Source organism: Trachypithecus francoisi, unplaced genomic scaffold (assembly GCF_009764315.1).
Source record: "Trachypithecus francoisi isolate TF-2019V2 unplaced genomic scaffold, Tfra_2.0 Lachesis_group21, whole genome shotgun sequence".
Taxonomy (NCBI): domain Eukaryota; kingdom Metazoa; phylum Chordata; class Mammalia; order Primates; family Cercopithecidae; genus Trachypithecus; species Trachypithecus francoisi.
The window spans coordinates 22,718,948-22,733,076 of record NW_022681467.1 but is presented as its reverse complement, the minus strand read 5'-3'; the positions used below and the strand labels follow the sequence as shown (position 1 = coordinate 22,733,076).

The 14,129-nt window shown below is 46.6% G+C and overlaps 1 protein-coding gene across 7 annotated transcripts in view; it reads right to left on the bottom strand.

The window, feature by feature from the left end:
• RNF24 (ring finger protein 24) overlaps positions 1 to 14,129 on the bottom strand; it is a 110,349-nt gene that overhangs the window by 87,461 nt on the left and 8,759 nt on the right. For 3 of the 7 annotated variants that reach the window (XM_033185752.1, XM_033185753.1, XM_033185751.1), the window contains exon 1: positions 5,404 to 5,686. The exons of 1 other annotated variant lie outside the window; for it this stretch is intronic. The gene's annotated coding sequence lies outside the window, so the exon portion shown is untranslated. Of the gene's footprint in view, positions 1 to 5,169; positions 5,688 to 14,129 lie in introns of those variants that run through there. 3 more of the 7 variants (XM_033185756.1, XM_033185754.1, XM_033185755.1) reach the window with 3 other exon arrangements.

The window sequence follows — 14,129 nt, the reverse complement described above, 5'->3', positions numbered from 1 at the left end:
AATGTTCTGTCAAGCTGTGATCTATGCAGCTCCTTTTGCTTCCATGTTCTCATCACAGAAATTCTTGCAAACAATATTATTTGTTACATTTAGTAATGACATATTTAATCATGAAGCTCAAGATAGTTTCTTTTTGGTCATGAATAGCTCTGTCATTTCCTAAGGTGGATTTTTAAAAAATGCACCTGACAGCCTTAATGTTCGTTCATTTCACTGCTTGAAAGAAACTCTCTCTGATGTCAACTGATATTTTCACTGATGATTTCATTTAAAAGTAAAAAAACTTAATCCCCTCTCTCAATGAATACATACACATCTACAGTGCTTAATCTCAATGCCTGAACAGTGGTCACAAGGCAAATGGGAGCAGAGATGCTGGCCTGATGGCTCTGGGCACCTAGCAGTGCCAGGTGCATGCTCTTGATCTTGCAGCTGTGCTCTTAAAACACAAAGCTCAAGATCCAAAACGTTCGGGGGAGAATTCATGTTTGCACAGGTTCAAGAGGAGGAAACAAAGACCCCACTGCTTGATGGAGGCATGAAGAACAACACAAAGAATAGCATATTGGGTGAGATGGGGGGAAGTATGCATACACATACATGTACAGCCATTTTTGGAAAATACAATCTACCCCACAAGCAAAAGGAAAGAAAAATAACTATTCCAAGGTATATCATGAAATGTCAGAAACACCAGGGATAAACTGAAGATCTTAAAATCTTCCAGAGTGGGAAGAAAGAGGGAATGGGGATTAAAATGATATTGGACTTCTCAATAATGACACTGGAAGCTAATGGAACAAGGTCTTCAAAACAGTGACATTGATTTTCAATCCAGATTTTAACACCAAGCTAAACTACCATTCAAGTACGAAGGTAAAATGAAGGCATTTCCAGACATGTAACTTCTGAATTCAGGAAGGAATTTCAGATTTTGCATGTACCCTTTCTCAGGAAGCTACTCAAGAATAAGGAAGACACAGGGTCCAGGAAATAGAAGACCTAACACAGGAGGAAGGCAAAGGGAATTCCCAAGATGATGACAAAGGGAAGTCCCAGGATGATGGCTATGCAGTAGTCCAGGGAGCAAACCAGTCCAGACTGGAGTAGGAGAGAGGGGGCTCCTGCAGGACCATCTCCTGGGGAAAAGAAATGAAAGTGAGTGGTTACCTGAGAATATTCAAAGATAATCAGTTTTGTCATAGAGTTTGGATGAATTAGTGACTGATACAAAGAAAACTCAGCAAATGAAAACCAAACAAACAAAAGAGGCAATTATTTAATTTAGGAGCAACAAAAGTTGTTCAAGAAGAAAACACAGTAATAGTACCCTACGTGGCTCATCTGTGAATAACAGGTACACTGTCAGTCTTACAAATACTGAATACCGACCTAACTGTCAAGTATGAGTGGGGAATGGAAGGACAGTTGTGTGAGACAGTTAAGTCTTCAACTTCCAAAATAGAAGTCCACAGATAATATCCAAAAGTGAAAAGCTAAGAAATAGCAGTATAAACATTAAAAATGAAATAAGTATAAAGGTAAATACCAAAAGAAACCGGTAAGAGTTGAGAGTGGTTGAACTATGTAAGACTGCTGATTTTGAATTTTTCTCAGTCTAAAACATGGCAATTTCGTATGATTCAAGCTAACACATTGTAATAACGTTATTACTGATCTTAGAATAAACTCCCATTTAAAACAACAAACAATTATTGGCCGGGCGCGGTAGCTCACACCTATAATCATAGCACTTTGGGAGGCCAAGGCAGGCAGATGGTTTGAGGCCAGGAGCTCAAGACCAGTCTGGCCAACATGACAAAACTCCGCCTCCACCAAAAATACAAAAAAAAAAAATTAGCCAGGTATGGTGGCAGGTGCCTGTAATCCCAGCAACTGGGGAGGCTGAGGCAGGAGAATTGCTTGAACCTGGGAGACAGAGGTTGCAGTGAGCCGAGATCACGCCACTGCACTGCAGCCTGGGGAACAGGGCAAGACTCCATCTCAAAAAATAAAAATAGGGCCGGGCGCGGTGGCTCAAGCCTGTAATCCCAGCACTTTGGGAGGCCGAGACGGGCGGATCACGAGGTCAGGAGATCGAGACCATCCTGGCGAACACGGTGAAACCCCCGTCTCTACTAAAAAAAATACAAAAAACTAGCCGGGCGAGGTGGCGGGCGCCTGTAGTCCCAGCTACTCGGGAGGCTGAGGCAGGAGAATGGCGTAAACCCGGGAGGCGGAGCTTGCAGTGAGCTGAGATCCGGCCACTGCACTCCAGCCCGGGCGACAGAGCAAGACTCCGTCTCCAAAAAAATAAATAAATAAATAAAAATAAAAATAAAAACACCCAAAAAACAAAAAAGCAATTATTGATAGAGAATGCTCAATGGAAAAAGAAACTACTTTTTATGATGAGACATTATTGGGAGGATAATAGATCCTAGTTAACAAAGTGTTACCATATATGCTCTTACCATCACCAACATATTACTATTCTAATGAAAAAACATTGACTACTAAAACAGCATTTAACATTATTGTATCTATTTTAATCATCTAAAAGTTTGTTTAGAATTTTTCTTCAATCATCATACTACAGAATGCTAAACTATGGGTTGGCAAATATTTTGATTAACAGAATGCTGAATAACAAGGCCAGGCTGTGTTTAGGTTCCTTTGTTGATATTAAAAATAGCTAAGTCACTCTTGCAAAATTAAGCTTCCATGAAATTGCGATACTGTGCAAGCCTATTTCAGTGATAATTCCGGTTATACTACTCTGTTTATCTAAGACTTCCCCTTATGGTTTGTTTTAAGGAGACTCCTAGAAAATGTCTTATGCAGTCAAGACAGGCAGTTTATAAATGCATTGGGTTGTTTCAACATTAGTGACTTTAGTTAATAAAGCTCTTGTTTTTTTCTGCTGCTTCATTTTTCCTTCATAAAAGCTCTTGTTTTAAATTAACTTATCTGAATTAAATCAACTTATATTAAGATTTTATTTAAATCATGCATCATAAAACCAAAACTTCCCCAATTGAAAAATCAACTTTCATTAATTTTTTTTTCACTCTTACAAAAAAGAATTTGAACGTGGTAAGAATTTTACTAAGAAAAATGTATCCTGATCCGACCATGGAAAATTTCCCCTTCAAATTAAAAGCAAATGTTTTAAACAGAGGGAATATATATAAACAGATGCTATGGAAGACTACTTAGTTTACATTTCATTTTCACTGAAAACTACTAGGAATTAAAACATATGTGATTTTTTAAAATATTAAAGAGACTCTTAAAGAAAACAGAACTCATACAATTATTCATATCATCCAATATAAGCGCCTCTTAATTTTTTAAAACCGCTATTTTGAATCCAAAGATCATAAAAAACATATCTCTCTCCTTCTCTCCTTCCTTCCTTCCTTCCTTCCTTCCCTCCCTCCCTTCTTCCTTCTTTCTTTCTTTCCTTTTTTTTTTTTTTTTTCAGATGGAGTTTCGCTCTTGTCGCCCAGGCTGGAATGCAATGGTGTGATCTAGGCTCACTGCAACCTCCGCCTCCGGGGTTCAAGCGATTCTCCTTCTTCAGCCTCTCTAGTAGCTGGAATTACAGGGGCCTGCCACCACGCCCGGCTAATTTTTTGTATTTTTTTAGTAGAGACGGGGTTTCACCATGTTGGCCAGGCTGGTCTTAAACTTCTGACCTCTGGTGATCCATCCACCTCGGCCTTCCAAAGTGCTGGGATGACAGGTGCGAGCCACCGCATCCGGCCCATAATAAAAATATCTTGGAGGTGTATTTCTTGTAACTGAGTTTGGCTAATTTCCCAACACCCTGTAAAAGCATATGGGTAAAAAAGAAACTGAAAATCATCATGCAACCAGAGTTAATAACTATCTTGCAAAATTCATATAATTTGTTTTAAAAACAAAATAGCAAGGAAGAGCTGGTGCTATCCCAATAGCCTCTTTTTAACTGGTCTACATCAACTGCAACTCTTCATAACTTTACCAACACAACAAAGTCAGGCAGGGAGTCTGACAGAGTCAACGTTTGTGGGAACCTACAGAGCTTCCTTCTCTCTCTGGGGATGAGGACAATGAAAAAAGGTGTTCTGTTTTCCAGTAGTCCTGTAAGAGGAGCCATTGAGCTGGGCTGTACAACCAGACAACAGAACACAGGAAAATTCACATCAAAGCAAGGGCGCATGCCAGGGTAATATGCAATAAAACCCTCTGCCAGAGCATTAAGGAAAAAAAAAAAAAAAAGCAAGGAGGTAGAGAGAACCTGCTGGACCACCTTCTTATTAACACAGACAGGCAGAAAGAAACAAAATCTGCCTGTATTCAGGAGCGGAGAAAACGGTGTCCTAGATATATTGGAGTATTCCTATAGACATGGTTATGAGCATTCTGACAAATTATCAATGAACTAAACGCAGAAAGCAGTGTCCTATACGTTGGAGCATTCCTCTGTAGACAGACATGAGAATCTTACCATTAACTAAGCTCAAAAAGGCAAAGTATTCTAGAAACACAGATATATGAGAATTCAGATGCACATTTCCAATGAATAAAACCCGCTGGTTTTACAGTGAGAAAAAAACTGAAATAATATCAAAGAATTGGGTAAAGGTGTGATGAAGTTATATCCCCTCCCCTTTTCCTCATACCCTTTTTGACAATCTGATTCTCTCATTTCATAGATGTCCCTTTCACTTGCATGCACACACACAAACACACACACACACCATTAGGTCTCCAGAAACAAAGGAGGGTCCTTAATTCTCCGGCCTGTGGAAGCACACAGGCCCCTGTCCACAGATGGTGACTTTCATTAATGAGTAAGCCGAGGGAAGAGGTCTCCACCCCGACCACTGCCATGCACACTGTGACAACGGGGCACGAGACAAGCGCCACAAAGAAAGGGGAGGAGTGGACGGGGACCAGGAAAACACTGCCACGCCGCACCCCCCAAGGCACGCGCCCACCGCCAACGCGGAGACAGCGTCCTCGCCATCCTCCTCCTCGCCTCCCAGCTCATCCCAGCCTCCTCCCACGCCTGGGGATCCGACGCCAGGGCTTGGGCGAACAGGACGTGCGGGGGCCCGCGCACCTTCCCTCCGTGACCTCCCGGTGACAGCCCCGCTCCGCCCTTTGTGCGGGACTCACCCTCCGGTCCCGGGGCCGCGCCGGACCCTCCTCCGCGTCCCTCCTCAGCCTGGAGCCACCGCCTCAACCCCGCGCACCGCGCCCGGCCCGCCGAGGCGCCCCGAGAGTGTGTGTGTGGGAGAGGGGCGCGGGCCCGCGGTCTCCTCAGCATCCCAAACCCGGACCGGCTCCGTCCCCCAACCCCAGCCCGGGGGCGGCGGCCCGCGGCGCCCCCGCCCTCGCTCGCTCACTTACTCGGGCGCGCCGGCTGCAGCGGCAGACTTGCGGGACCGTCAGCGCCCTGCGGCGGGCGGCAGGCTGCGGGCAGCGGGCTGCGGGCGTCGGGCAGCGGGCTGCAGACGGCGAGTGTCTGTCCGAACACAGCGCGGCTGAGGTGGCAGCGGCTGACTGCGCGCGGCGGCCCCTCGTGAGGGGCGGGCCCGGCGGGGGAGGGGCGGGCGCCGCACCTCTCATTCATGCAGCGGGGGCGGGGTGAGGGACCCGGATGCCCGGGCAGCCCCCGCCCACCTCGCGGAGGGCTCGGTGACTTCAGAGTCTGCAGTGCGCAGGCGCGGCGCTCCCTGGCCAGGCCTGGTGCGGCACCGCCCGCTGGCGCTGTTCCCGGTTAGAACTACGCCAGACAGACCTTGTCCATCCACTGTTTAGTATTTTTGCGTGCCCTACAAGCATTTTTAAAAGTGAAAGCTTGGGGCCAGGCGCAGTCGCTCAGGCCTGTAATCCCAACACTTTGGGAGGCCGAGTCGGGTAGATCACCTGAGGTCAGGAGTTCCAGACCAGCCTGACCAACATGGAGAAACCCCGTCTCTACTAAAAATACAAAATTAGCTGGGCGTGGTGGCGCATGCCTGTAATCCCAGTTACTCGGGAGGCTGAGGCAGGAGAATCACTTGAACCTGGGGGGCGGAGGTTGCAGTGAGCCGAGATCACACCACTGCACTCCAGCCTGGGCGACAGAGCAAGACTCCGTCTCAAAAACAAAACAAAACAAAAAAAGTGAAAGCTTGGAACGCCACGTCCTGTCAACCATGCAGCTTGACAGCCCCCGGGACACAAGAAAGGTCACGGGGGGTGCCCATTAGTTTGATGGGGAGATGGTATGCACCGCACCCTCCTCCATCTGCCCCTCCTGCTGCAGCCTCTCAGCTGAGTGCTAGAAACTTGGTGATGGATGAGATCTAGACCCTGCCCAGATAGTGGAGAGAGGTGTGTGCAAGAAACAATGCATTCCTTTATTAACATCCACTCCTCAACTTCAGGCTCCCATTCTACAGGGCGGGCAATAAATTGACCTCCGATTTTGGGAAGCTAAGCTTTTCCTGCAATACCAAGGCCTAGGGTCTAATGCAAGGATCTGGGGAGTCCTCTCGTCTTTAGCAGGCAGTGTATTCTGCAGATACTCTCTTGTTCCCATCGCCTTGTCTCTGCCACTCTGGGGCACGGAAGTTTCTGGAGAGGCTGGGAGCCTGCAGAGGGAATGGCTGTGAAGCTCCACAGCTGAGAGTGTGTGTGTACACTGCAGCTCAGGGCTTGCAGAAATGATTGCCCCCTCTTCCTCAGTCTCTATGTGTCTCCCAGAAGTTCTCCTTCCTTCTCCTAATCTCTCAGGCCCCATCATATAAACCATAAAGAGTTCAGTAGCTTAACTTTTGGAAGCAAAAGTCATCCAGGCAAGCGCCTACAGGCATGTTCCTTCTGCTTTGGCAAACCATTAACCACCAAGGCAGGGAGGAAGTAAAGAGGGAAACATTAGTGAATTTCTCAAGAAGTCACCTGCCACTCAATGGTCACAGTCACCCAAAGTGAGAGAAGGATGGGGGCATGTGCTAGGGAGACTGTGGCAAAAGGAAGAGAGTGGGAGACCCATGCTTCCTCTAGAGCTGCCTGTGCCAGGGCTGTGCTGGGGAAACCCTGCCCTCCTTGCTGTCAATCATAGCAGTTAACTGGAGGGTCTTTTCAATTTTGCTTTGCTCGAACCTCTCACTGTGTCTCAATCAGCCCCCTCATCTCTCCCCTGGGCTGTTGCAGAAGTCTCAATCCATTCTCATGCAAATCGATTCTCACAGTATTCAGATCTGCCTGTGTTTCTGTCTTTTTCTTTTTCCCTGCCCCATCTGGCTCCTTGAGACTTATTTTCCAGCCATTTACAGAACAGCACCATGGGGTTTCATCTCGGTAGTCACCAAGGTGACTCCTGTTTCCTGCTATTCCCCTACTAGGAAAGCAACACTTACCTAGTGTGTAAAAGTCGCTCTTTTCTCTAAAAATCCACAGATGCTTTTTAGGGCAGTGAAAATACTCAGTATGATACCATAAAGGTTGATACATGTCATGACACATTTGTCTAAATCCATAGAATGTATAATACCAGCAGCAAACTCTAATGTAAATATGGATTTTAGGTGATAATGATGTGTCAGTGTACGTCCAACAATGGTAATAAATGTTCCCGTGGGAGAATGTTTATAATAGGGGAGGCTATGTACCTGTAGGGGGAAGAGCTAGATGGGAACTCTGCACATTCCTCTCACTTTTGTGGCAAACCTGAAACTGCTCTAAAAAAAGGTAAAGTATTTACAAAGTTATTTTTTAATAAAGTCTTTTTTTCTGCCCCCACTTATTGACAGACTTTCCTTGGGAATCCCCACCTGTGCCCTGTACCCACTTCCCTCTCAGCACCCTTCAAGGTCCCTGCTCGTTTGCATACTTTTGTATCCCACCAGCATGTGAGTCCTTCATCAGCAGGATCAGTATCTCCCAGGACCGAATATGTGACTGGCACACAGTGGGTCTGCTGCGGTTATTGGTGGAGGTGATGTTCCCTGGTGGGCTGGGGAGGCTCCACAGGAGAAGGAAGGGCTGAGCTCCTTTTCTTTCTTCTTCCTTATTTTGGCTTCCTTCCTCTGCCCTGTGTTTGGAAACCTGTTTTGTTTGTTTGTTTAGAAAGCTTGGCTAGTAATTCACTAGTCAAATCAGGCTGTAGGGTAGAGGATGCAGTGCCTCATTTCATGTATTTTGTTCTTGAAAAAATTAGGGCCGGGCGCGGTGGCTCAAGCCTGTAATCCCAGCACTTTGGGAGGCCGAGACGGGCGGATCACGAGGTCAGGAGATCGAGACCATCCTGGCTAACACGGTGAAACCCCGTCTCTACTAAAAATACAAAAACTAGCCGGGCGAGGTGGCGGGCGCCTGTAGTCCCAGCTACTCGGGAGGCTGAGGCAGGAGAATGGCGTAAACCTGAGAGACGGAGCTTGCAGTGAGCTGAGATCCGGCCACTGCACTCCAGTCCGGGCGACAGAGCGAGACTCCGCCTCAAAAAAAAAAAAAAAAAAAAAAAAAGAAAAAATTAGGGGTGAGAGGAAAGAGAATGCAAGAATGAACATAAGGAAGAGTTGCTGTTTTCAGGGAGACTCATTAAAATTTTGCTGAGTCATCAACTGGCCCAACTGGTTTTTAGGGTCAAGGAGAAAGTTTTCCTTTGAGACTGGACAGGTGGAATCTGGCCTCACAGTTTCCACAACATATGGCAGGATCCTGCTTTTCTGTCCCCTGTAGCAGGTTGACCCACGTCCCCCTTGAGGAAGAAATCACAGTTTTTGCCCTCCTAGTGCTTCCAGCTGGAGGTTCACCTGCTAGTCCCGGATCCTCTTTGCTTAGTGATGCACATGAGTCTACTCATCCCCCCCCCACCACTCCTACCCTCACTGCTTTAGGCAAAATGCAAATGATGGGAGAGTGTGGGTGGGCAATTCTTTCTCTGGAGGGTTCAGGTGGGTACCTCAAAACAGCAGGCAGCTAGGACTTGAAGTGGTGGCTTCGCAGCTAACACATTCCTTGTTCCACATGATGGGTAGGGGAAGGGTAGGGAAGACTTCACGGTTTGGGGTTTCAGAGGATGCCCCTCTTTCTCTCTATCTCTCCTCCCCACAGTCCCCTCCCATCTCTTCCCTTATATCTTTTTTTTTTTTTTGAGGCAGAGTTTCGCTCTTGTTGCCCAGGCTGGAGTGCAGTGGTGTGATCTAGGCTCACTGCAACCACCACCTCCCAGGTTCAAGTGATTCTCCTGCCTCAGCCTCCTGAGTAGCTGGGATTACAGGCATGCGCTACCATGCCCAGCTAATTTTGCATTTTTGGTAGAGGTGGGGTTTCTCCATGTTGGTCAGGCTGGTCTCAAACTCCTGACCTCAGGTGATCCGCCCACCTCGGCCTCCCAAAGTGCTGGGATTACAGGCGTGAGCCACTGCACCCAGCCCTTATACCTCCTTTTAAGCAATGTCCTCACCCCAAATCCATCTCAGAAAACTATCCCTACCCATATGGTCAGAAGTCCTTCAAGACTCTCCTGGAAAAGAAATCACATCTACTTTTAAATCAAATGTCTGACTAATTTTGGAATGGTGAGAGCAGGGGCTGGTTTTAGTCATCTTCGGATGAGGTGCCCAATACGAGTTTGTTGAATGAATGCCTGACTGGTCAAGACAAAACCAGTCTTTCAAACAGAAGCCAGAAATCAAAGGTTGCCTATAGCCCCATCCCTCTGTCCATCCACCCCATCTGTTGAGATGGCATGATTTCAGAAAAACATCCCTCCCACTGGTCTATCCTTTGAAAGCTTAATTATTCGGAGTTCTAAATGGCCCTTTTAAGGGTTGACCATACAATGCTTTGGCCCATTGGACTGTGCCAGTAGAGGAGGAGGTGTTCTGTGTTCCCTGAGCTGCTTCATCCAAGAATTCCAAAGAGACTCCTCCTGCCTAGTTCCCACCCCATGGCCCTCTCCTCCTCATAGCCCATGGGGACCTCTTGCTGGGGCGTGACCCTGCCCACGGAGGGGTGGAATTGCTTCTTTTTTTTTTTTTGAGATGAAGTCTTTTTCTGTCGCTCAGGCTAGAGTGCAATGGTGCGATCTTGGCTCACTGTAACCTCCGCCGGGTTCAAGTGATTCTCTTGCCTCAGCCTCCCGAGTAGCTGGGATTACAGGCACCTGCCACTGTGCCTGGCTAATTTTTGTATTTTTGGTAGAGACAGGGTTTTGCCATCTTGGCCAGGCTGGTCTCGAACTCCTGACCTGATGATCCACCCGCCTCATCCTCCCAAAGTGCTGAGATTACAGCCATGAGCCACCGGAATTGCTTCTTAAAGAAGAATGTGTGTGCACGACTGTGAAACAGCAAGAGTCAGGGAGAAAGCGTAGGTTTCTGTGTGCATGATACCTTTAGGCCTGGCTGTGTGTCCACCTACAAGCCAGAGAAGGAGGTGGGAACCTGGGATTCTGTTTACCCAGCCACCAACAAGCCACGTTGCCTTTCTGGCACACGCAGGCCCAATCACCCAGAACTCCTGAAAATATAAATGTTCTCAGGATCTCATGTGGGAGCTTTTTAGCTGAGACCAGCCACACATGCAGGAGAATGGAAGCATGATTTCCCAGGGGTGGAACAACCTTCTCAGACTCACTTTTGGATTGGAGGATACTCATGCCAGTGTGGATTCTCCCAAGAGCAGATCTTAAGACAAGGGCTTGGATGTAGGTAATTTACTTGGGAGGTGATTCCAGGAAATAGGAGTAAAGAAATTGGGAAAGCAAGCTGTGAAAGGGAGAGAAGCCAACAGTAAGGTATGTTGATGGGCCAGTTACTGCCATGGGGAACTGAGGCTCAGTCCGGCTGGGCGTCCACTGAGAAACCTTGTAGAACAGCCCTCAGCATTGTCCACCTAGATGACCAGGAGGCTAGAGTATTTCTCCACTGACTTCAGTGTCTTGGTTGCTTCTCTTCTCTTCTCTTCTCTTCTCTTCTCTTCTCATTTTTTTGAGACAGAGTCTCACTCTTGTCGCCCAGGCTGGAGTGCAGTGGCGTGATCTAGACTCATTGCAACCTCTGCCTCCTGGTTGTTCAAACGATTCTTGTGCCTCAGCCTCCTGAGTAGCTGGGGTTACAGGCGTGTGCCACCATGCCCAGCTAAATTTTGTGTTCTCTTATTTTATTTTATTTTTTTGAGAGGAAGTCTCGCTCTTCTCCCCCAGGCTGGAGTGCAATGGCGCGATCTCGGCTCACTGCAACCTCTGCTTCCTGGATTCAAGTGATTCTCTTGCTTCAGCCTCCCGAGTCACTGGGATTACAGGCGCCTGCCACCATACCCAGCTAATTTTTTTGTATTTTTAGTGGAGACGGGGTTTCACCATGTTGGCCAGGCTGGTCTTGAACTCCTGACCTCAGGTGATCCGCCCGCCTCAGCCTCCCAAAGTGCTGGGATCACAGGCGTGAGCCACTGTGCCCGGCAATTTTGTATTCTTGGTAGAGACAGGGTTTCACCATGTTGGCCAGGCTGGTCTCGAAATCCTGGCCTCAAGTGACCTGCCCAGCTCAGCCTCCCAGAGGGTACTTTCAAGTTACATCTATGGAGCAAAGCAAGGTGTTCTGCTAAGCTCCTCCAGTTATTGATTACACAACCCCCACAGCTGTGACCACCATTTGGCTACCACCATCATCACAGCTTCTGCCCCTCTAATTTCCCCCAGCCAATTATATGACTGCCTTTTCTCTCTGCTGGGTTCTGTTAGGCCTGAGCTTGAAAGAGAAAGGAATAAAGTGGAATGATATATCTTTGCTCATAACTCATTTTAGGAGAAAGAAACTATGCTGGTTTTCTTTTTCCTCAATTTCAACATATCCAATCTACCTAAATAGCTCTCAGTCATATCACTTCATCCCAAAGCAACGGATAGGAAAGAGGAACAGGGCAAGAAAGCAGGCAGGCTTTCTGGAGTGACTTTTGTCACCACAGAGTCATAGATGCGGAGTTGGAAGAGATGAATTCTCTCATTTGCGAGACAAGGACACCGTGCAGATAAAGAGACTCGGTATCTTCTGCTTTTCCTGCTGCTGCAGCACTTCCTCCAGGCAGGCTTCCCTTGTTTTTTCTTGGCTTTGTACCCTTCCAGCCTACACCATCATAATCTGGACTCAGCCCTTTATTCCCTCAAAGGCTGACTCAGGCCATGACTGAGGGAAGAAGCTTGGACTCTGTAGGGGAACAGCATTGTCCATGGGGAGACACGGCTTCCATCACAGGCCTTTGGTTCCGTTACTTAGAGTTTCTCATTTGCCTGTCTGTCATCCAAAGGGGCTCACAAGGAGGGGAATGCAGGGAGGAGACATCTCCCTAATACCACTGGAGTTTTTTTCCAAGTTAAGATGGTGCATTGAATCCACCCGTCTACTTTTGCTCCTCCCAAAACTCACTAAAACTATTATAAAGGGATTTTTTTTTTTAAAGACACAAACTCGTGAGGACAGAGAGAACAGAATAGACAATAGTGGGGGGAAAAATAAGTTGGAAGATAGAAAACAGATGGATGAGTGGTAATTGACTTAGCAGCCCCAAGAAAGCTGAAACCCAGGGAAAGTTAAGAGTAGCCCTATTTTCATGGCAAAATCCAAGGAGAAAAAAAAAGAAAAGAAAAAATGAAAAAGGAAAAAAAGGAATTGGCAGTCTAGATATCTCTGGTACTGAGCAAGCCAAAGAATCAGAATAACTGGGTGAAAGGTGATTGGGAAGTAGTTAAAGTCTTAGTTCCCCTCTTCCACTGTCCAAGCAACAGGTTTCTCTCTCTCATCAGGCAGAGGGCTGGAGATTTCATCTCCAGAGAGAGTAAAAAGGAGGGTCTCTGTGCTGGGGCACTAGGCACAGCTGAGGACAAAGGTGGCTTGTGGAGAACAGGGGCATTAAGTAACTATTTCCTCACTGCGTGCTGAGAACCTCAGCTTTCTTCTCTGCTCACTTCCCAAATCACTGGCAGCTACTCCCCACCTCTCTTCTCTGAGCACTCTGACCAGCCAAAAGGGAAAGAATGAAGGATACTGGCATTCAGGTTTCCAGTAAACGACCACCCATGTCTCCCTACAGTGAATCACAGTTGAAAAGCCCAGTTCCTGTACTCAGGGTTTTTCACAGTCCTTTACTCTTAATCAAGAGCAGACAGCTAAAGATTATGTCTTAGGTTCCCTAGAAACAGAGGCTGTGATGCAGATTCAGATGCATGCGATTTATTGCAGGCAGGTTCTCAGAAGAAGCTCCTTTTTCCACCCCCAGAAAGAGCATGGAAAGGAACTGAGCAAGGATTGGCCTTGGCTGGAGTCTAGCCTCAGTCTGACCCACAGGGAGCCCTGGAGCATGAATTGCACCACAGGGTTGATTTCACCTTGAAGCAAGAGGGCCAGCTTTTGTATCCATATATTGATCAATCACTGGCTATGGGCTGCCAGGGAGGAAGCCATGAATTCCCAGGCAAGGTAGTTCCTGACAGAGGACAATTCTTTAGAGAAAGTGGCAGCTCTGGTCTGTTAATGACCGAGACTTATAGCAGCTGAAGGTATGGGCAGAACACTGATAACATCTACTACAGATTACCAGATTACCAAATATCTGAGAAAAGCTGCTAACATGGAAGACAGAGAATAAATAACAATAAAAACAAGTCAAAACAAGCAAGCAAACTAATAATTAAAATAAACAGAAAAAGTCAAGTTGGAGGAAACCAAGACTTATTTTTAAGAATAAGAAGTGACACTATACCCATGAAACAAGGATAAGATGCTATTTTGAGACAAGAAACAAAAAATAAGCTGTAAAATAACACACACACACACACACACATACACACACATACACACACACGATAGCAGAAATGAAAAACTCAATAGATGGTTTGAGAAAAATGTCTGGAATATCTCACAGAAAATAGATCTGAAAGACAGAACAATGAAAAACAGGAAAGAAAAGATGAGGAATGTAAGGGGAATAGTCCAAAAGGTTTAACATCTGAATAACAAGCGTTTCAGAAAAGGAGGGAAGGAAATCATTAATGAGATAATTCAAGAAAAATTTTCCAAATTGAAAAACATAAATTGCCAGGTCAAAAGGGCTCATCGTTTGCCTAGTTCAACCAAAGTACATAATTG